The 20,959-nt window shown below is 39.8% G+C and overlaps 1 non-coding gene across 1 annotated transcript; it reads right to left on the bottom strand.

The window, feature by feature from the left end:
* Nucleotides 1-12,001: 12,001 nt before the first annotated feature.
* On the bottom strand, nt 12,002-12,216 carry LOC139183741 (small nucleolar RNA U3). The gene has a single exon (XR_011567357.1). It is a non-coding gene; the product is annotated as a small nucleolar RNA U3 (small nucleolar RNA).
* Between the last annotated feature and the right edge of the window lie 8,743 nt (nt 12,217-20,959).

Genomic DNA, 20,959 nt, shown 5'->3' with positions numbered 1-20,959 from the left:
CACAATATTTTTAAAATAAATTAAAATATTGTTTTAGTTTATCTTAGATGTTTAAAAATAAATTAAACATCTAATTTGGTGGGTAAAACTATCTGCATTTTGGAGCACTTTTAATGGTGCTCCAATAAATAAAGCTACTGATACAGATATTCAGTGTATATCAATGTATTCACTATATTGAATACCATGTTCAATGAATACACTGTATTCAATATAGTCAGTGGTTGCAAGGTTATAGCTCTTTCATGACCCTTAACTCCCTAGGCATTGTATTATGTACATTTGTAGTAACATTTGTATTCTGAAGGCAATTTTATAATAAACCGAATCTTTACAATTTTCTCACTATCTGCTAGTTATTTCTAAAATACATGCCTTCACATGTGTCTAAGGTTTTCCCCTTATTTATCAGTTTAACAACTCTGAGAAAGATTACTCAAGGTTCATTTGTCACTGTATTTTAAATAATAAGTAAAATGTTTACTTGCTTATTTCTAAAAGCCTCAAATATCTCTTTAATTATCATTCCTAGAATTTAGCATGATGTACATTAAACAATGATCTGTAGCATTCTTCTTTGTCCTTTTTGAAAATTAGAATAACTATGACATATTTCCTATTATTTTCACATCTACTTGAATGAATTCTAAAGGGTTTTACCCAAGGGCTATGAGATTATATTCACTGGAATCATCAATCCAAGTTTTCAAGTCTGCTAATGTTGAGAAAAACCAGGATAATTAGAAAAGATTCATATTAATTCCACACATTTGAAAGATTTGTATGCAAATAGGAAGTATTACATAAACATTAAGTCATATAAAATACATCTTATTTTCTCTGGCTGTAATTTTCTTCTTATACATGTTTTCTGCTATTGTGAATTTGAATGTTTTGGTTTTCCAAAACTGATAATGCCTCATTCAAGAAATAATCATCTTTTTCATTGAGCACTGGGAAAAATTACTTCATATTTCAAAGCTCTCTGAGATTATGTTGAGATCCTCTATTATTAACAGATCATGTGAATTAGGCTTGGAGACCAAAAACCTGGATCTCTGTTCTGCCCTAAGTTACAGTGAGGTGATGTTGGGCAATTTCTAACACTGCCTCATCTATATAATTAATGATTCTCTTGGTCAGTATATTAGTGCTTACTGCAGCAACTAGAAATCCAACTAGGTACTGTAAACAGAAAGAGATATAATAATGTTAATTCGGAGAAGGCAATGGCACCCCACTCCAGTACTCTTGCCTGGAAAATCCCATGGATGGAGGAGCCTGGTAGGCTGCAGTCCATGGCGTCGCTTAGGTCTTTACAAAACCCAGAGGGTCCTGGTAGAAATTCCCAGGGCAGTGTTTATGCAAATATATTTTCATTGAGTTATTTTTGTTAATAAAAAATGTACAAAATGGGTTTTAAGCCTGGAGTTCTCTACTTTGCTTTTACTCTTTCCTTGAACTCCATCTTCTCTTACTTTCCTCATCTGCTTAGCTCTACTGCTTGTTAAAATATTTTCTTCAGTGAAAGTGTTAGTACTACTGCCATGCATGAGACCATTTGTGAACATTGGCACTCAGGCAATAATACATAGGTAATTTTGGAAGAAATAATATGAAGCCCCTAAGAAATCCAGCCCCTTTGATATTCTTCTCTGGGATCACGATATATCATCCCTTAGCTCATCACACAGTTCCATAAACCCAAATTTGTTATTAAATCCATTCTACTAAACCTATAGAACACGTTTGTAGAATAAGCAGTACTGGGGTCTAAGCCCCAGTTGGATCCAAGGATTTCCTCTGGAGGACGGCGTTGGCAAAAAGGATAGCAAAGCAGAGAAATTAGGGGCTCATTATAACTGGTTTAAATGGAAAGTCAATAAAACCCATGACATCAGGTTTGTTCTGACCACGGAGGCTGAAGGTGCCTCACCTTAGGCAACTTCTCGAGTGGGTCTTAGAAGCCCAGGCAAGTAAGTGGTCCCAGAGGACTCCTGTGCTCCAATTATATGTCCTGAAGGAAGAACAGAAAAGAAAAGGAGAGAAAAGGAAGCAAGAAAGAACGACACAGGGAGACCAAGCTTTGAGCAAGGCCTGTAGCTTTATTTTTAAAGGGAGCTTATATACCTTAAGTTGTGCATAGAGGATAATAGGGGGTGTAAAGTCATGCAAAGTCAGCAGTCTTTGATCCTTATCGAGACCAGGCTTTCTTTTCTGCAAACTTATCATATACAGATGGTTTAGGTGATTTACATCAACTTCTGGCCAGAAGGCCTGTTAAAATTTTATGACTCTGATAAAGGTTTGTCAACCATAAGACTTATTTTCTCTAAGAGTAATTATTTTAAGGTTTGATGCCCTCCTCTGAAGGTGTTAGATAAAGTTGCATTCCTATAGGGCAAAGGTGCAGTGGGCTTACAACAAAGGAAAGAATTTATTACCTTAAATAATTCTAAAGTTGTTAATACCAAGGCCACTACTTATTTTTTCTATATACCAACTATATTAATTAATATACTTCCAAGGATACAATACAGGGGATGTAGAAACTTGGCAGCAAGCATTGGCTCATCAATGAAATTTTTCACTAGTTCTATTTTAACAATTATAAACTCACTGAGAGCCTCTATACTATTTGAATATCTTAAGCTTCCTGTGCCTCTCGCAGTTGTGAGACTATAAACAATCATATGCATAGCTGTAGGAGTCCGGGTAAACCTGTCAGGCAAGTTAGAAAGCCATCTGAGGGGTTTGATGAAACTGGAGCCTATTATACAGAGTGAAGTAAGCCAGAAAGAAAAACACCAATACAGTATACTAACACATATATATATTGAATTTAGAAAGATGGTAATGATTACCCTGTATACGAGACAGCAAAAGAGATACAAATGTGTAGAACAGTCTTTTGGACTCTGTGGGAGAGGGAGAGGGTGGGATGATTTGGGAGAATGGCATTGAAACATGTATAATATCATATATGAAATGAGTCACCAGTCCAGGTTCGATGCACGATACTGGATATTTGGGGCTGGTGCACTGGGATGACCCAGAGGGATGGTACGGGGAGGGAGGAGGGAGGAGGGTTCGGGAGGAGGGTTCAGGACGGGGAACACGTGTATACCTGTGGCAGATTCATGTTGATATATGGCAAAACCAATACAATATTGTAAAGTTAAAAAATAAAATTAAATTAAAAGAAAAAAAAAAAGAGAGAGAGAGAGCCATCTGAGGGGTTTGGATTGAAACACTCTTATTATGCCCAGGAGGCTAATTAGAGCTTTAAGTTGATTTCCTTCAGAGAAAGGTGGTCGGTGATAGCCCCCCGTTAATGTCAGAGGAGTTGGTGAAAGTCATAAAATAGTAAAACAGACAGATTCTGGTTTGGGGGTAGACACTCAGGCAGATCCGGGTTGGGGGGCGGAGTGGTCCTCGAGCCTTGACTCGCCTTGCCCGTCAGGGCTCTCCCACATGACCTTGTCATGGGTGGGAACTCCCATGCTGGCTCCCGGCAAAGCAGCAACAGCTGGTGCTTTTCCCATCAGCTATCCTGCCTTCTAATGAGCAAAACTTTCCATATTGTGTGGCTTTTTATAAATATTCCACTTTTGTCTGTTTGCATTCTTTGAGCCTGTGTATAGATGGCCATATTTCCCCATGCTGTACATATTCTTTCCAAATGTATGGACCTTTCAAAATAGCCTATTTTTGACATGGTTGTTGCATTTATCACTCTAAAGATAAGCCATCTATCCGTTAGCAGTCATTTTCTGCTTTTCCCTTCCCAATCCCTAAAAACTGAGAGGTAACAAGCAGGAAGGCCAGAGGTCCCCAAGCAGCAGGAGGAAACAGACTGCAAGTGGCAGACTTTTTTTTTTTTTCCTTCTCTATACAATACTAACAGAGGCTTCTTTTAATTCTGTGTTGAGGATACCTGGTTCTGCCTTGAGCTAACCAATGTGTTTTTCTTATGGAAATGTTTTTCTTAAGCTGTGTTAATGAAACTATGCATTTGCTTTGAAATTTGCCTTTCTTCAAAATTGTTCCACCTAAGACTAACCTTTTTTCTTTTCTCAAACCTTGGGCTGATAATGGCTCAACAACCAGTATTCTTGCCAACTGTTTCATGGCCAGGGAATGACACACCTCTTGCCAGCCTATCTCAAAAATACATGTTGTGGGAGAGGGGCCTGGTGAAACTCCCTCAGCCTCGAGGGTATCTCTCTTATCTGATTAACAGCTTTCTCACAGGCATAAAACACCTTGCTAAAAACTAGCAAAGGTGCACTTTCTTTCCCCTTCTGTTGTCTATGTCCAAAGCTTTCCCCATCTTTATTACACTTTATTAAAACTTTGCTACACAAAAAACTCCAATTAGTCAAGTCTCTGACCCTGGTTGGAAATCCTCTCCTCCAGAGGTCATAAATCCTGGTGTATCAAATGGCTTACAGCTGCAACCTTTCATCCTGGGGGCTTGTTCAGGGTTCTTGACCTCTAGAGGAGAGGATTTCCATACCATGTGGACTGATATAACAAAAATACCATAAACTGAGTGATTTATAAACAAAAGAAATTCATTTCTCACAGTTAAAAACCTTAAGTAGGTTCTCTCTCAACTCAGCAGATACAATACCTTCTATCAACTTCAGTAGTGAGGCCACTCCACTGAAAGCTGAATTAAAGAGAATGGTACAGGGTAAGGGTACCCACTCCTTATCTGTAACTTGTCTCTTTTCTTCCCTTCCTTTTAAATTTTCTACCTCTTTTCATTAAATAGTTTTGAGCATCTGCTAATTTCCTATGGAACTATGTTGGAGACTAGAGATACAAAGATGAACAAGTCACAGATCCAATCCCTGCATCATAAAGTTTTCATTCTAGTTGGGACTAAACTAAATGAGTAAACAGTTCCCTTGTAGTTAAGTGCTATGAGAGTTTAGTATTTGGGGCACCATAGAAGCAAGGATAAGGAATACATAGCCCAGCGTATGATGGTAGGAAACTTATTCTAGGGCAAGTGGCCTCAAAGGTGAAACTTTAAAATAAGTAGGAATTATCCCTGGCAAGACAGAAGGGGAAAGAGTATCCAAAGAGTGGGAATAACATTTATAAAGGCCATATGATAAAAGAGAGCAGATGCATCCATAGGATTGGAAGAGACTTCTTGTGGATGACTCACATAGTCTGAGGAAAGCAGAAAAAAGCAAGAGAGGTAGCAGTGCTGAGAACCTCTCTTTATCCCAATGAAATGAGGAGTCCTTGAAGGACTTCCCCTGGTTTACCATCACTAGTTACCATGTAATTTTCTTCTCCCATCTTCTAACACATCTCCTCTGGGTCCCCTGATGTCTCAGAAGTTATTTTGCACAGACCCAAGAGAGATTCATGCTCAGAAATAAGCTCATTCATGTGTCTGGCAATTCTAAGTCTTCTGTATATTCTATCCCTGCCTTTAAGGGCATTGCTGAGCCTCAGTTTTGGGCTGCTTTCTAGTCCAGTTGTCAAGGCATTGAATCCAAGCTGTGCTCATTGATGAAAGAGAGAGAGAGATACTCACTTCCCAATGTCACGATTTGTTCCCTGAGCATCAGACAATGATGTTTGTGTCCCAGTATCTCAAAGAATCTCCTTAAAGCTCCCTGTCTCTCCTCATGCTGTCCTGGATTCAGATCAAATTTGAAAAACTGGGTCTGAAGGCCAGTCTCTGAGACTAACACTGTGCTATTCTTTACACACCCTTTCTCTCTAGGTACTTGCTTGCTGTCCTGTCCCAAAGCCCTTCTTCATATAACTATGCCAACATACTCCTGGTGGAGCCAACTCCCCAACACTATCTCCTATATTCTCTCCACCATCGTTCAGGTGCATCGCAATCCAACTAATAAACATGAGTTAGAGGCTAGTCGTCTTTTTTTAATCACTAGTCCCTTGGTCTTTAGTCTTTAAAAATTACTCAGAGTGATTAAAAATAGACCAGTTCAGTTCAGTTCAGTCACTCACTCTTGTCCGACTCTTTGTGACCCCATGGATTGCAGCATGCCAGGCCTCCCTATCCATCACCAGCTCCTGGAGTTTACCCAAACTCATGTTCATTGAGTCAGTGATGCCATCCAACCATCTCATCCTCTGTTGTCTCCTTCTCCTCCCGCCCTGAATATTTCCCAGCATCAGGGTCTTTTCAAATGAGTCAGTTCTTCACATCAGGTGGCCAAACTATCGGAGTTTCAGCTTCAACATCAGTCCTTCCAATGAACACACAGGACTGATCTCCTTTAGGATGGACTGGTTGATCTCCTTGCAGTCCAAGGGACTCTCAACAGTCTTCTCCACAACACAGTTCAAAGCATCAATTCTTCGGCACTCAGCTTTCTTTACAGTCCAATTCTCACATCCGTACATGACTACTAGAAAAACCATAGCCTTGACTAGATGGACCTTTGTTGGCAAAGAAATGTCTCTGCTGTTTAATATGCTGTCTAGGTTGGTCATAATTTCCTTCCAAGGAGTAAATGTCTTTTAATTACATGGCTGCAGTCACCATCTACAGTGATTTTGGAGCCTCCCAAAATAAGCCACCATTTCCCCATCTTTTTGCCATGAAATGATGGGACCAAATGCCATGATCTTAATTTTCTGAATGTGGAGCTATAAGTCAACTTTATCACTCTCCTCTTTCACTTGCATCAAGAGGCTCTTTAGTGCTTCTTCACTTTCTGCCATAAGGGTGGTGTCATCTGCATATGTGAGGTTATTGATATTTCTCCCAGAAATCTTGATTCCACCTTGTGCTTCATCCAGCCCAGAATTTCTCATGAGGTACTCTGCATAGAAGTTAAATAAGCAGGATGACAGTATACAGCCTTGATGTATTCCTTTCCCTGTTTGGAACCAGTCTGTTGTTCCATGTCCAGTTCTAACTGTTGCTTCCTGACCTGCATACAGATTTCTCAAGAGGCAGGTCAGGTGGTCTTGTATTTCCATCTCTTTGAGAATTTTCCACAGTTTATTGTGATCCACACAGTCAAAGGCTTTGTCATAGTCAATAAAGCAGAAATAGATGTTTTTCTGGAACTCTCTTGCTTTTTTGATGATCTAGCAGCTGCAACCGGCACACTTAAGCATGGGCGGCTGTGACCGGCGCTCTTAAGCATGGCCGAGAGGAGCTACACCATGTCCGAGGTCAAGGGCAGCAGCCAAGAGTGCCAGGCTGTGATGGTGCAGGAACGGCCGAGAAGAGCTACCCAAATCTGAGGTCAGGGGCGAAGGCTGAGAGCAGCTACCCTGCCTCCGAGGTCAGGGGTGGCAGCCGGGAGGAGCAACCCCACGCCCAAGGCCTGGGGCAGCGGCCAGGAGGACCAACCTCACGTCCAAGGAGTGGTGGCTGCGCAGGCGCAGGAGGGCCTAGAGGAGCTATCCCACATTGAAGGTCAGAAAGGGCGGTGGTGAGGAGATACCCCTCGTCCAAGGTAGGGAGGAGTGGCTGCATTTTGCTGGAGCAGCCGTGAAGAGATACCCAATGCCCAAGGTAAGAGAAAGCCAAGTAAGACAGTAGGTGTTGCAAGAGGGCGTCAGAGGGCAGACACACTGAAACCATACTCACAGAAAACTAGTCAATCTAATCACACTAGGACCACAACCTTGTCTAACTCAGTGAAACTAAGCCATGCCCATGGGGCAACCCAAGATGGGCGGGTCATGGTGGAGAGGTCTGACAGAATGTGGCCCACTGGAGAAGGGAATCGCAAACCACTTCAGTATTCTTGCCTTGAGAACCCCATGAACAGCATGAAAAGGCAAAATGATAGGATACTGAAAGAGGAACTCCCCAGGTCAGTAGGTGCCCAATATGCTACTAGAGATCAGTGGAGAAATAACTACAGAAAGAATGAAGGGATGGAGCCAAAGCAAAAACAATACCCAGCTGTGGATGTAACTGGTGATAGAAGCAAGGTCCGATGCTGTAAAGAGCAATATTGCATAGGTACCTAGAATGTCAGGTCCATGAATCAAGGCAAATTGGAAGTGGTCAAAAAGGAGATGGCAAGAGTGAATGTCGACATTCTAGGAATCAGCGAACTGAAATGGACTGGAATGGGTGAATTTAAATCAGATGTCCATTATATCTACTACTGCAGAGAGGAATCCCTAAGAAGAAATGGCGTAGCCATTATGGTCAACAAAAGAGTCCGTAATGCAGTACTTGGATGCAATCTCAAAAACGACAGAATGATCTCTGTTCATTTCCAAGGCAAACCATTCAATATCCCAGTAATCCAAGTTTATGCCCCAACCAGTAACACTGAAGAAGCTGAAGTTGAACGGTTCTATGAAGACCTACAAGACCTTTTAGAACTAACACCCAAAAAAGATGTCCTTTTCATTATAGGGGACTGGAATGCAAAAGTAGGAAGTCAAGAAACACCTGGAGTAACAGGCAAATTTGGCCTTGGAGTACGGAATGAAGCAGGGCAAAGGCTAATAGAGTTTTGCCAAGAAAATGCACTTGTCATAGCAAACACCCTCTTCCAATAACACAAGAGAAGACTCTACACATGGACATCACCAGATGGTCAACACTGAAATCAGATTGATTATATTCTTTGCAGCCAAAGATGGAGAAGCTACATACAGTCAACAAAAACAAGACAGGGAGCTGACTGTAGCTCAGACCATGAACTCCTTATTACCAAATTCAAACTTAAATTGAATAAAGTAGGGAAAACCACTAGACCATTCAGGTATGACCTAAATCAAATCCCTTATGACTATACAGTGGAAGTGAGAAATAGATTTAAGGGCCTAGATCTGATAGAGAGACTGCCTGATGAACTATGTAATGAGGTTGTGACATTGTACAGGAGACAGGGATCAAGACCATCCCCACGGAAAAGAAATGCAAAAAAGCAAAATGGCTGTCTGGGGAGGCCTTACAAATAGCTGTAAAAAGAAGAGAAGTGAAAAGCAAAGGAGAAAAGGAACGATATAAGCATCTGAATGCAGAGTTCCAAAGAATAGCAAGAAGAGATAAGAAAGCCTTCTTCAGTGATCAATGCAAAGAAATAGAGGAAAACAACAGAATGGGAAAGACTAGAGATCTCTACAAGAAAATTAGAGATACCAAGGGAACATTTCATGTAAAGATGGGCTCGATAAAGGACAGAAATGGTATGGACCTAACAGAAGCAGAAGATATTAAGAAGAGGTGGCAAGAATACACAGAAGAACTGTACAAAAAAGAGCTTCATGACCCAGATAACCATGATGGTGTGATCACTGACCTTGAGCCAGACATCCTAGAATGTAAAGTCAAGTGGGCCTTAGAAAGCATCACTACGAACAAAGCTAGTGGAGGTGATGGAATTCCAGTTGAGCTATTCCAAATCCTGAAAGATGATGCTGTGAAAGTACTGCACTCAATATGCCAGCAAATTTGGAAAACTCAGCAGTGGCCACAGGACTGGAAAAGGTCAGTTTGCATTCCAATACCAAAGAAAGGCAATGCCAAAGAATGCTCAAATTACCACACAATTGCACTCATCTCACGTGCTAACAAAGTAATGATCAAAATTCTCCAACCCAGGCTTCAAGAATATGTGAACCATGAACTTCCAAATGTCCAAGCTGGTTTTAGAAAAGGCAGAGGAACCAAAGATCAAATGCCAACATCCGCTGGATCATCGAAAAAGCAAGAGAGTTCCAGAAAAGCATCTATTTCTGCTTTATTGACTATGCCAAAGCCTTTGACTGTGTGGATCACAATAAACTGTGGAAAATTCTCAAAGAGATGGGAATACCAGAACACCTGACCTGCCTCTTGAGAAACCTGTATGCAGGTCAGGAAGCAACAGTTAGAACTGGACATGGAACAACAGACTGGTTCCAAACAGGGAAAGGAGTACATCAAGGCTGTGTATTGTCACCCTGCTTATTTAACTTCTATGCAGAGTACCTCATGAGAAATTCTGGGCTGGATGAAGCACAAGGTGGAATCAAGATTGCTGGGAGAAATATCAATAACCTCAGATATGCAGATGACACCACCCTTATGGCAGAAAGTGAAGAGGAATTAAAAAGCCTCCTGATGAAGGTGAAAGTGGAGAGTGAAAAAATTGGCTTAAAGCTCAACATTCAGAAAACGAAGATCATGGCATCCGTTCCCATCACTTCATGGGAAATAAATGGGGAAACAGTGTCAGACTTTATTTTGGGGGGCTCCAAGATCACTGTAGATGGTGACTGCAATCATGAAATTAAAAGATGCTTACTCCTTGGAAGGAAAGTTTTGACCAACCTAGATAGCATATTCGAAAGCAGATACATTACTTTGCCAACAAAGGTTCGTCTAGTCAAGGCTATGGTTTTTCCTATGGTCATGTATGGATGTGAGAGTTGGATTGTGAAGAAGGCTGAGCGCCAAAGAATTGATGCTTTTGAACTGTGGTGTTGGAGAAGACTCTTGAGAGTCCCTTGGACTGCAAGGAGATCCAACCAGTCCATTCTGAAGGAGATCAGCCCTGGGATTTCTTTGGAAGGAATGATGCTAAAGCTGAAACTCCAGTACTTTGGCCAGCTCATGCAAAGAGTTGACTCATTGGAAAAGACTCTGATGCTGGGAGGGATTGGGGGCAGGAGGAAAAGGGGACGACAGAGGATGAGATGGCTGGATGGCATCACTGAGCTGATGGACGTGAGTCTGAGTGAACTCTGGGAGATGGTGATTGACAGGGAGGCCTGGAGTGCTGCGATTCATTGGGTTGCAAAGATTCAGACACGACTGAGCGACTGAACTGAACTGAGTGGATGTAAACCAAACCAATATGAAAAACACACACAGATTACATCATTCCATTTCCTCCTTAAAGTTTCCAGTAGTTTTCCAATGTACTTAAAATAATGACTAAATTCATGTCAATCGTCTGTACATTCAGACATGATCAGAGATCTGCCCTCTTCCTCATATTAATCTTATGTCCAACTATACTAGTCAAGCATGCTCTCTCCTCAGGACCTTGGCATTTGCTATTCCCTCTGCCTAAATCTCTCTCTTTCCAAATCAACACTTGTTAGTTTTTTTCTTAAATTCTTTGCTCAAATATGACTACCTTCTTGTCATGGGACTGCCTTTCCCATGCCCTCCATGACCTCTCTCTGAATACTGTCTATCTCCTTCCCTTGCTTTAGTTTATAAAACATACTTATAATTTTCTGATAGTACCTATTTCATCTTTTTCCTGATTGTCTTTCTTCTATTATAGAGGAAGACCATGACAGTAGGACCATTTGGATCCTACTTAGGTTCTTTTAAAACCAATAACTCAGAACAGTGCCTGGCCCATGCTAGTTACTAAATAATTATTTGTTCAATTAATGATGAATTAAAGGCCAGATGATAAACTAATAGCACAAGATCCTAGGGTAGAGGGCATAATTATGCCTTCTAAAATCCCTGATAGCCTTGGAAGATCCATTTTTCAACTTCAGAAACTCAGAAGTAACAAAATTACCAACATTAAATCATAGCATTGGACACCTCTTATGCATTCACTGTCTTTGGGGTGTCAGCCACTTGCTTCCACCCAGCAACCTACACAGCACCTTCACTACAGCACAGGCAGATAGTGCTCACACCACATCTGTGCCATATGTCTATGCTTTTCACTCTTACACTTCCTTGTTAATGCTGAAAAAGGAGGCACTTGCATACAAGCACAGTATTGAATGAGGGTAAATTCCCACTTCAGTAAAGTTTGATGTATGAAATAAGGGAGCTAGAGACCACATTTTCCTCCCTTCCTATTCCTGGACTAACTGTCCTGAGATAGTAAATTACATATATATCTTAGAAGATGGCCCCTTGAGACCAAGCATTCAATTGCACTTAATATCAAGCAGTGGCCAGCTCAGTAACACACCCTATGCTTGTCCTCCTTCCTTGCTTCATTTCCTTTTCCCCCTAATGTTACCAAGAGTGTGAAGCAACAGAAACTTTTTTCTTCTTACCACTCAGACCACGTTCTCTCCTTCTTACTCTCCCAAAGGAAGAGAAGAATGACCATTAAGTGGCCATTGGCAATTGCAGAAGCAGAACCAAGTGCCGGTTTCACTCTCAGGAGAAAGCGTTGCATTTCCTCCTTGTGGTTTTGGGTGCTCTACATGTTCAGAGAACCTTCTCTAGTAACAAACTATAGAAATGATCCCTGAAAGTATAGTCTTGAAGCAACTGAAATTTTATCCACTCTGGTCAGGATGCAAAATTACAAAACCTCTCTGATTGCCTGAACATTTCCCCTCCTGTTTGCCTACCTTGTGAAAGCCTTATGTGAGCATACCTGATGGCATCTTATGGGTCTTTTCAAATATGCTGTGCAGTGGATACAGTGGTAGAACCAGAATTTGAATGCAGATAATATAAATCCAGTGTGTGTGTTTTTAACTCTACACTCTGCTATGTGGTGTAACCCAGAGAGAAAATGAAACAGAAAAGATGGGGGATGGAATGACAATGTTTTCAGGAAAAAAAGAATAAAGACAATGAGAAGGAGATAATAATAAAAGAAATAAAAAAAAAATAAGAGTTTTCCAGAATTGAAAATGTTTTCACACTTCAAAAGTACACTAAGTCCTGATTAAAAATAAAAAATGAGGGGTGTATCATTGGCTAATTTATTTCCTCTCAGCTCCAAATTCACTTTTTAATATATGCACACAATAATGGATGAAATTCCTTTAAACATTTTTTTTACAGTACACACATGTTAAGTGAAGGATATTGGAATGACATTGCAGGAGTACATGTTGCACCTTCAGTCAATACTATAGGTGTAAAAATATACCAGTGGTGGCTGACCAGATCACCAGAGCTACTATTTGATGTTTTTCCCTCTTTGAATGCTCTCTATCAGTCCTAGGATGCCCATGGACTTTTCTGAGATCTTACAGTTGCTCTTATTGTGGTTTAGTAGTTCTTTATACTAAACTTTCCCTGTTTAATTCAGTGGTTGGCTCTATGACCTGATTGGAAATAGGAGTACAGGAGGTGAGATAGTGAATGTATAGAGGATAATGTTTGAAAGGAGCCTTGCTATTAGAGAAGAGAATAAATGGAACAGTGGTAATGAGGATATTTGAGGTCAAGAGAGAAATTTTTAACGGTAGATGCAAGAGCAAGTTTACAAATGCATGGAAATATTTAGCAGGGTAAGAGAAACTTACAATGAAGGAATGAGGAAGATAATGCAGGAGAGAAGTCCATAAGAAGGCAAAGGGAGATGAGATCCAAAGTAGGAATGGGAGGACAGTTTGTGAAAGAATGAGGGACAGTTGTTTCCATTTTCTTTCATTTTTAAAAAATCTTATTTATTTATTTTAATTGGGGGCTAACTACTGAAAGGTTGTTGTTGAATCACACGAATACACCGGGATTCTTGGCCCCCGGAGGAGAAGAATTCAATCCGGGGCCAGAGACGAGGCTTGATCGCTCGGAGCTTTTGTGTAATAAAGTTTTATTAAAGTATAAAGGAGATAGAGAAAGCTTCTGACATAGGCATCAGAAGGGGGTAGAAAGAGTACCCGCTTGCTAGTGTTAACAATGAAGTTATATACTCTCCAGTGAATCCAAAGAATGTCTGGAGGTTGTAAAGACCTCCTCAGACCTACTCCCATAATTTACATTTTAAGATAACACTGTCCTCAAGCAAGATACATCCTTGTAAAGACCAGGTCTACTCCCATAATTAACATTTTAAGATAACAGAAGGTTGAATCCAAAGACTGTCCTTAGGCAGGATACATTATTGGTATATAATCCTAAGGAATGTGGAAAAAGAAAAAAAGTTTGTCCTTTCTTCTCCTTGAGAATTCCAGACCCCTCTCTCCTTGGGGACCCCTAGATTTCCTATCAACCTGCCTAGGAACTGACTCTCTCACTACTTTATAATATTGTGGTGGTTTTTGCCATACTTGACATGAATCAGCTCATGGGTGTACATGTGTCCCTCCATCCCAAAACCCCTCCCACCTCTCTCCCCATCCCATCCCTCTGGGTTGTCCCAGTGCACTGGCTTTGAGTGCTCTGTTTCGTACATTGAACTTGGATTGGTCATCTATTTCACATATGATAATATACATATTTCAATGCTATTCTCTCAAATCATCCCACCCTCACCTTCTCCCAGAGTCCAAAAGTCTGCTCTTTATATCTGTGTCTCTTTTGCTGTCTCGCATATAGGGTTGTCATTATCTTCTTTCTAAATTCCATATATATGCGTTAGTATACTGTATTGGTGTTTTTCTTTCTGACTTACTTCACTCTGTATAATAGGTTCCAGTTTCATCCACCTTATTAGAACTGACTCAGATGTGTTCTTTTTAATAGCTCAGTAATATTCCATTGTGTATATATACCATGACCTTCTTATCCATTTTTCTGATGATGGACATCTGGATTGCTTCCATGTCCTAGCTATTGTAAACAGTGCTGCAATGAACATTGGGGTACATGTGTCTCTTTCAATTCTGGTTTCCTCTGGGTGTATGCCTAGCAATGGGATCGCTGGGTCATATGGCAATTCTATTTCCAGTTTTTTTAAGGAGTCTCCACACTGTTCTCCATAGCGGCTGTACTAGTTTGCATTCCCACCAACAGTGTAAGAGGGTTCCCTTTTCTCAACAGTCTCTCCAGCATTTATTGCTTGTAGACTTGATGGCAGCCATTCTAACCAGCATGAGATGGTATCTCATCGTGGTTTTGCTTTGCATTTCTCTGATAATGAGTGATGTTGAGCAAATTTTCATCTGTTTGTTAGCCATCTGAGTGTCTTCTTTGGAAAAATGTCTATTTAGTTCTTTGGCCATTTTTTTTTTTTTTTTTTTGATTGGGTCCTTTATTTTTCTTGTATTGAGCTGCAAAAGCTGCTTTTATATTTTTGAGATTAATTCTTTGTCAGTAGTTTCATTTGCTATTATTTTCTCCCATTCTGAAGGCTATCTTTTAACCTTGCTTATAGTTTCCTTCATAGTGCAAAAACTTTTAAGTTTAATTAGGCCCCGTTTGTTTATTTTTGCTTTTATTTCCATTAATCTGGGAGGTGGGTCATAGAGGATCTTGCTGTGATTTATGTCAGAGTTTTCTGCCTTGTTTTCCTCTAGGAGTTTTATAGTTCTGGACTTACATTTAGATCTTTAATCCATTTTGAGTTTACTTTTGTGTATGGTGTTAGAAAGTGTTCTAGTTTCATCATTTTACAGGTGGTTGACCAGTTTTCCCAGAACCACTTGTTAAAGGGATTGTCTTTTCTCCATTGTAAATTTTTGCCTTCTTTGTCAAAGATCAGGTGTCCGTAGGTGTGTGGATTTATCTCCGGGTTTTCTATTTTGTTCCATTGATCTATATCTCTGTCTTTGTGCCAGTACCATACTGTCTTGATGACTGTAGGATTATAGTGTAGTCTGAAGTCGGGCAGGTTGATTCCTCTAGTTCCATTTTCTTTCTCAAGATTGCTTTGGGTGTTTGAGGTTTTTTATAATTCCATACAAATTGTGAAATTATTTGTTCTAGTTCTGTGAAAAATACTGTTTGTAGCTTGATAGGGATTGCATTGAATCTATAGATTGCTTTAGGTAGTATACTCATTTTCACTATATTGATTCTTCCAATCCGTGAATACGGTGTCTTTTGCATCTATTTGTGTCATCTTTGATTTCCTTCATCAGTGTTTTATAGTTTTCTGTATATAGGCCTTTGTTTCTTTACATAAATTTATTCCTAAGTATTTTGTTCTTCTCATTTCCATGGTGAATGTGATTGTTTCCTTAATTTCTCTTTCTGTGTTCTCATTGTTAGTGTATAGGAATCCAAGGGATTTCTGTGTATTAATTTTATATCTTGCAACTTTACTATGCTCATTGATTAGCTCTAGTAATTTTCTGGTGGTGTCTTTAGGGTTTTTAATGTAGAAGATCATGCCATCTGCAGACAGAGTGTTACTTCTTTTCAAATCTGATTCCTTTTATTTTTGTTTTTCTTGTCTGATTGCTGTGGCTAAAACTTCCAAAACTACGTTGGATAGTAGTAGTAAGAGTGAACACTCTGGTTTTGTTCCTGACTTTAGGGGAAATGTTTTCAATTTTTCACCATTGAGGATAATGTTTGCTGTGGGTTAATCATATATGGCTTTTATTATGTTGAGATATGTTCCTTCTTTGCCTCCTTTCTGGAGAGCTTTTATTATAAATGGGTGTTTAATTTTGTCAAAAGCTGTCTCTGCATCTATTGAGATAATCATATGGTTTTTATCTTTCAATTTGTTAATGTGGTGTATCACACTGATTGATTTGCAAATATTGAAGAATCTTTGCATCCCTGGAAAAAAGCCCATTTCCTCATGATATATGACCTTTTTAATATGTTGTTGGATTCTGTTTGCTAGAATTTTGTTGAGGATTTTGCATCTATGTTCATCAGTGATATTGGCCTGTAGTCTTCTTTGTTTGTGGCATTTTTGTCTGGTTTTGGTGTTAGGGTGATGGTGGCCTCAGAGAATGAGTTTAGGAGTTTACCTTCCTCTGCCATTTTCTGGAAGAGTTTGGGTAGTATAGGTGTTAGCTTTTCTCTAAATTTTTGGCAGAATTCACCTGTGAAGCCATCTGGTCCTGAGCTTTTGTTTTTTGGGAGATTTTTTATTACAGTTTTGATTTCTGTGCTTGTGATGGGTAGGTTAAGATTTTCTACTTTTTCCTGGTTCAGTTTTGAAAGGTTACACCTTTCTAAGAATTCATCCATTTCTTCCAAGTTGCCCATTTTATTGGCATATAGTTGCCGATAGTAGTCTATTATGATCCTTTGTATTTCTGTGTTGTCTGTCATGATTTCTCCATTTTCATTTCTAATTTTGTGATTGGATTCTTCTCCCCTGTTTTCTTGAAGACTCTGACTAATGGTTTGTCCATTTTATTTATTTTCTCAAAGAACCAGCTTTTAGTTTTGCTGATTTTTGCTACAGTCTCATCTGTTAATTTTTCAATTATTTCTGCTCTGATTTTTATGATTTCTTTCCTTCTATTAAATTTGGGGTGCTTCATTTCTTCTTTTTCTAGTTGCTTTAGATGTAAAGTTAGGCTATTTATGTGATGTTTCTCTTGTTTCTTCAGGTAAGCTTGTGTGCTATGAACCTTCCCCTTAGCACTACTTTCACTGAATCCCATAGGTTTTGGGTTGTCGTGTTTTCATTTTCATTTCTTTTTATGCATATTTCAATTTCCTTTTTGATTTCTTCCATAATTTGTTGGTTACTCAGAAGCATGTTATTTAGCTTCGATCAGTTCAGTTCAGCTGCTCAGTCATGTCCGACTCTTTGCGACACCATGGACTGGAGCACACCAGGCCTCTGTGTACATCACCAACTCCCAGAGCTTACTCTAACTCATGTCAGTGAAGCCATCCAACCATCTCATCCTCTGTCGTCCCCTTCTCCTCCTCTCTATCTTTCCCAAAATCAGGGTCTTTTTAAATGAGTCAGTTTTTCACATCAGGTAGCCAAAATATGGGAGTTTCAGCTTCAGCATTGGTCCTTCCAATGAATATTCATGACTGATTTCCTTTAGGATTGACTGGTTGAATCTCCTTGCAGTCTAAGGGACTCTCAAGGGTCTTCTCCAACACCACAGTTCAAAAACACCAATTCTTTGGCACTCAGCTTTCTTTATAGTCCAACTCTCACATCCATATATGACTATTGGAAAAACCATAGCTTTGACTAGATGGACCTTTGTTGGCAAAGTAATGTCTCTGCTTTTTAATATGCTGTCTAGGTTTGTCACAGCTTTTCTTCCTAGGAGCAAGTGTCTTTTAATTTTATGGCTACAGTCACCATCTGCAGTGATTTTGGAAGCCAAAGAAATAAAGTCCGTCACTGTTTCCATTTTATCCCTATATATTTGCCATAAAGTGATGTCAGGATCTTAGTTTTCTGAATGTTGAGTTTTAAGCCAACTTTTTCACTTTAATCAAGAGGCTATTTAGTTCTTCTTCACTTTCTGCTATTAGGATGGTGTCATCTGCATATCTGAGTTTATTGATATTCCTCCTGGAAATCTTGATTCCAGCTTGTGCTTCATCCACCCCAGCATTTCTGTGATCCACACAATCAAAGGCTTTGGAATAATCAAAGCAAAAGTAGATGTTTTTATCGAACTCTCTTGCTTTTTCTATGATATATGTTTTTATTTTTAATAGTTATTTTCCTGTAGTTGCTATCTAATTTTACAACATTATGATCAGAAAAGATACTTGAAAGGATTTCAATTTTTTTGAATTTACCAGGGTTAATTTATGGCCCAAAATGTGATCTATCCTGGAGAATGTTCCATGTACACTTGAGAAAAAGGTGAAATTCATTGTTTTGGGGTGAAATATCCTATAGATATCAATTACATCTAACTGCTCCAATTTATTAATTAAAGCTTGTGTTTCCTTGCTAATTTTCTGTTTGATTGATCTATCCATAGGTGTGAGTGGGATATTAAAGTCTCCCACTTTTATTATGTTATTGTTAATTTCCCCTTTCGTACTCATTAGCATTTGCCTTACATATTGCATAGCTATGTTGGGTGCATATATATTTATAATGATTATATATTCTTCTTGGATTGATTCTTTTATGATTATGTAGTGTCCTTCTTTGTCTCTTTTCAAGGCTTTTATTCCAAGGTCTATTGTATCTGATATGAGTATTGCTACTCCTTCTTTCTTTTGGTCTCTGTTTGCATGGAATATCTTTTTCCAGCCTTTCACTTTAAGTCTGTATATGTCCCTTGTTTTGAGGTGGGTCTCTTGCAGACAGCATATATAAGGGTCTTGTTTTTGTATCCATTCAGCCAGGCTTTGTCTTTTGGTTGGGGCATTTAACTCATTTATATTAAAGGTAATTATCTATTTCTGCTTTATTGACTATGCCAAAGCCTTTGACTGTGTGGATCACAATAAACTGTGGAAAATTCTGAAAGAGATGGGAATACCAAACCACCTGATCTGCCTCTTGAGAAACCTGTATGCAGGTCAGGAAGCAACAGTTAGAACTGGACATGGAACAACAGACTGGTTCCAAATAGGAAAAGGAGTACATCAAGGCTGTATATTGCCACCCTGTTTATTTAACTTACATGCAGAGTACATCATGAGAAACTCTGGGCTGGAAGAAGCACAAGCTGGAATCAAGATTGCTGGGAGAAATATTAATAACCTCAGACATGCAGATGACACCACCCTTATGGCAGAAAGTGAAGAGGAACTAAAAAGCCTCTTGATGGAAGAGAAGGAGGAGAGAGAAAAAGTTGGCTTAAAGCTCAACACTCAGAAAATGAAGATAATGACATCTGGTCCCATCACTTCATGGGAAATAGATGGCGAAACAGTGGAAACAGTGTCAGACTTTATTTTTTGGGGTTCCAAAATCACTGAATATTGTGACTGCAGCCATGAAATCAAAGACGCTTGCTCCTTGGAAGGAAAGTTATGACCAACCTAGATCAGATCAGATCAGACCAGGCACTCAGTTGTGTCTAACTCTTTGAGACCCCATGAATCGCAGCACGCCAGGCCTCCCTGTCCATCACCAACTCCCGGAGTTCACTCAGACTCACGTCCATCAACTCAGTGATGACATCCAGCCATCTCATCCTGTTGTCCCCTTCTCCTCTTGCCCCCAGTACCTTCCAGCATCAGAGACTTTTCCAATGAGTCAACTCTTCACATGAGGTGGCCAAAGTACTGGAGTTTCAGCTTTAGCATCATTCCTTCCAAAGAAATCCCAGGGCTGATCTTCAGAATGGACTGGTTGGATCTCCTTGCAGTCCAAGGGACTCTCAAGAGTCTTCTCTAACACCACAGTTCAAAAGCATCAATTCTTTGGTGCTCAGCCTTCTTCACAGTCCAACTCTCACATCCATACATGACCATAGGAAAAACCATAGCCTTGACTAGACGAAGCTTTGTCGGCAAAGTAATGTCTCTGCTTTTGAATATGCTATCTAGGTTGTTCATAACTTTCCTTCCAAGGAGTAAGCGTCTTTAAATTTCATGGCTGCAGTCACCATCTGTAGTGATTTTGGAGCTCAGAAAAATAAAGTCTGACACTGTTTCCACTGTTTCCCCATCTATTTCCCATGAAGTGATGGGACCCGATGCCATGATCTTCGTTTTCTGAATGTTGAGCTTTAAGCCAACCTTTTCACTCTCCACTTTCACTTTCATCAAGAGGCTTTTTAGTTCCTCTTCACTTTCTGCCATAAGGGTGGTGTCAACTGCATATCTGAGGTTATTGATATTTCTCCCGGCAATCTTGATTCCAACTTGTGTTTCTTCCAGCCCAGCGTTTCTCATGATGTACTCTGCATATAAGTTAAATAAACATGGTGACAATATACAGCCTTGACGTCCTCCTTTTCCTATTTGGAACCAGTCTGCTAGTCCATGTCCAGTTCTAACTGTTGCTTCCTGACCTGCATACAAATTTCTCAAGAGGCAGATCAGGTGGTCTGGTATTTCCATCTCTTTCAGAACTTTCCACAGTTTATTGTGATCCACACAGTCAAAGGCGTTGGCATAGTCAATAAAGCAGAAATAGATGCTTTTCTGGAACTCTCTTGCTTTTTCCATGATCCAGCGGATGTTGGCAATTTGGTCTCTGGTTCCTCTGCCTTTTCCAAAACCAGCTTGAACATCAGGAAGTTCACGGTTCACATATTGCTGAAGCCTGGCTTGGAGAATTTTGAGCATTACTTTACTAGTGTGTGAGATGAGTGTAATTGTGTGGTAGTTTTAGCATTCTTTGGCATTGCCTTTCTTTGGTTTTGGGATCAAAACTGACCTTTTCCAGTCCTGTGGCCACTGCTGAGTTTTCCAAATTTGCTGGCATATTGAGTGAAGCACTTTCACAGCATCATCTTTCAGGATTTCTAA

This window comes from Bos indicus, chromosome 6 (assembly GCF_029378745.1).
Source record: "Bos indicus isolate NIAB-ARS_2022 breed Sahiwal x Tharparkar chromosome 6, NIAB-ARS_B.indTharparkar_mat_pri_1.0, whole genome shotgun sequence".
Lineage (NCBI taxonomy): Eukaryota > Metazoa > Chordata > Mammalia > Artiodactyla > Bovidae > Bos > Bos indicus.
This window is presented reverse-complemented; position numbering and strand designations above follow the sequence as displayed.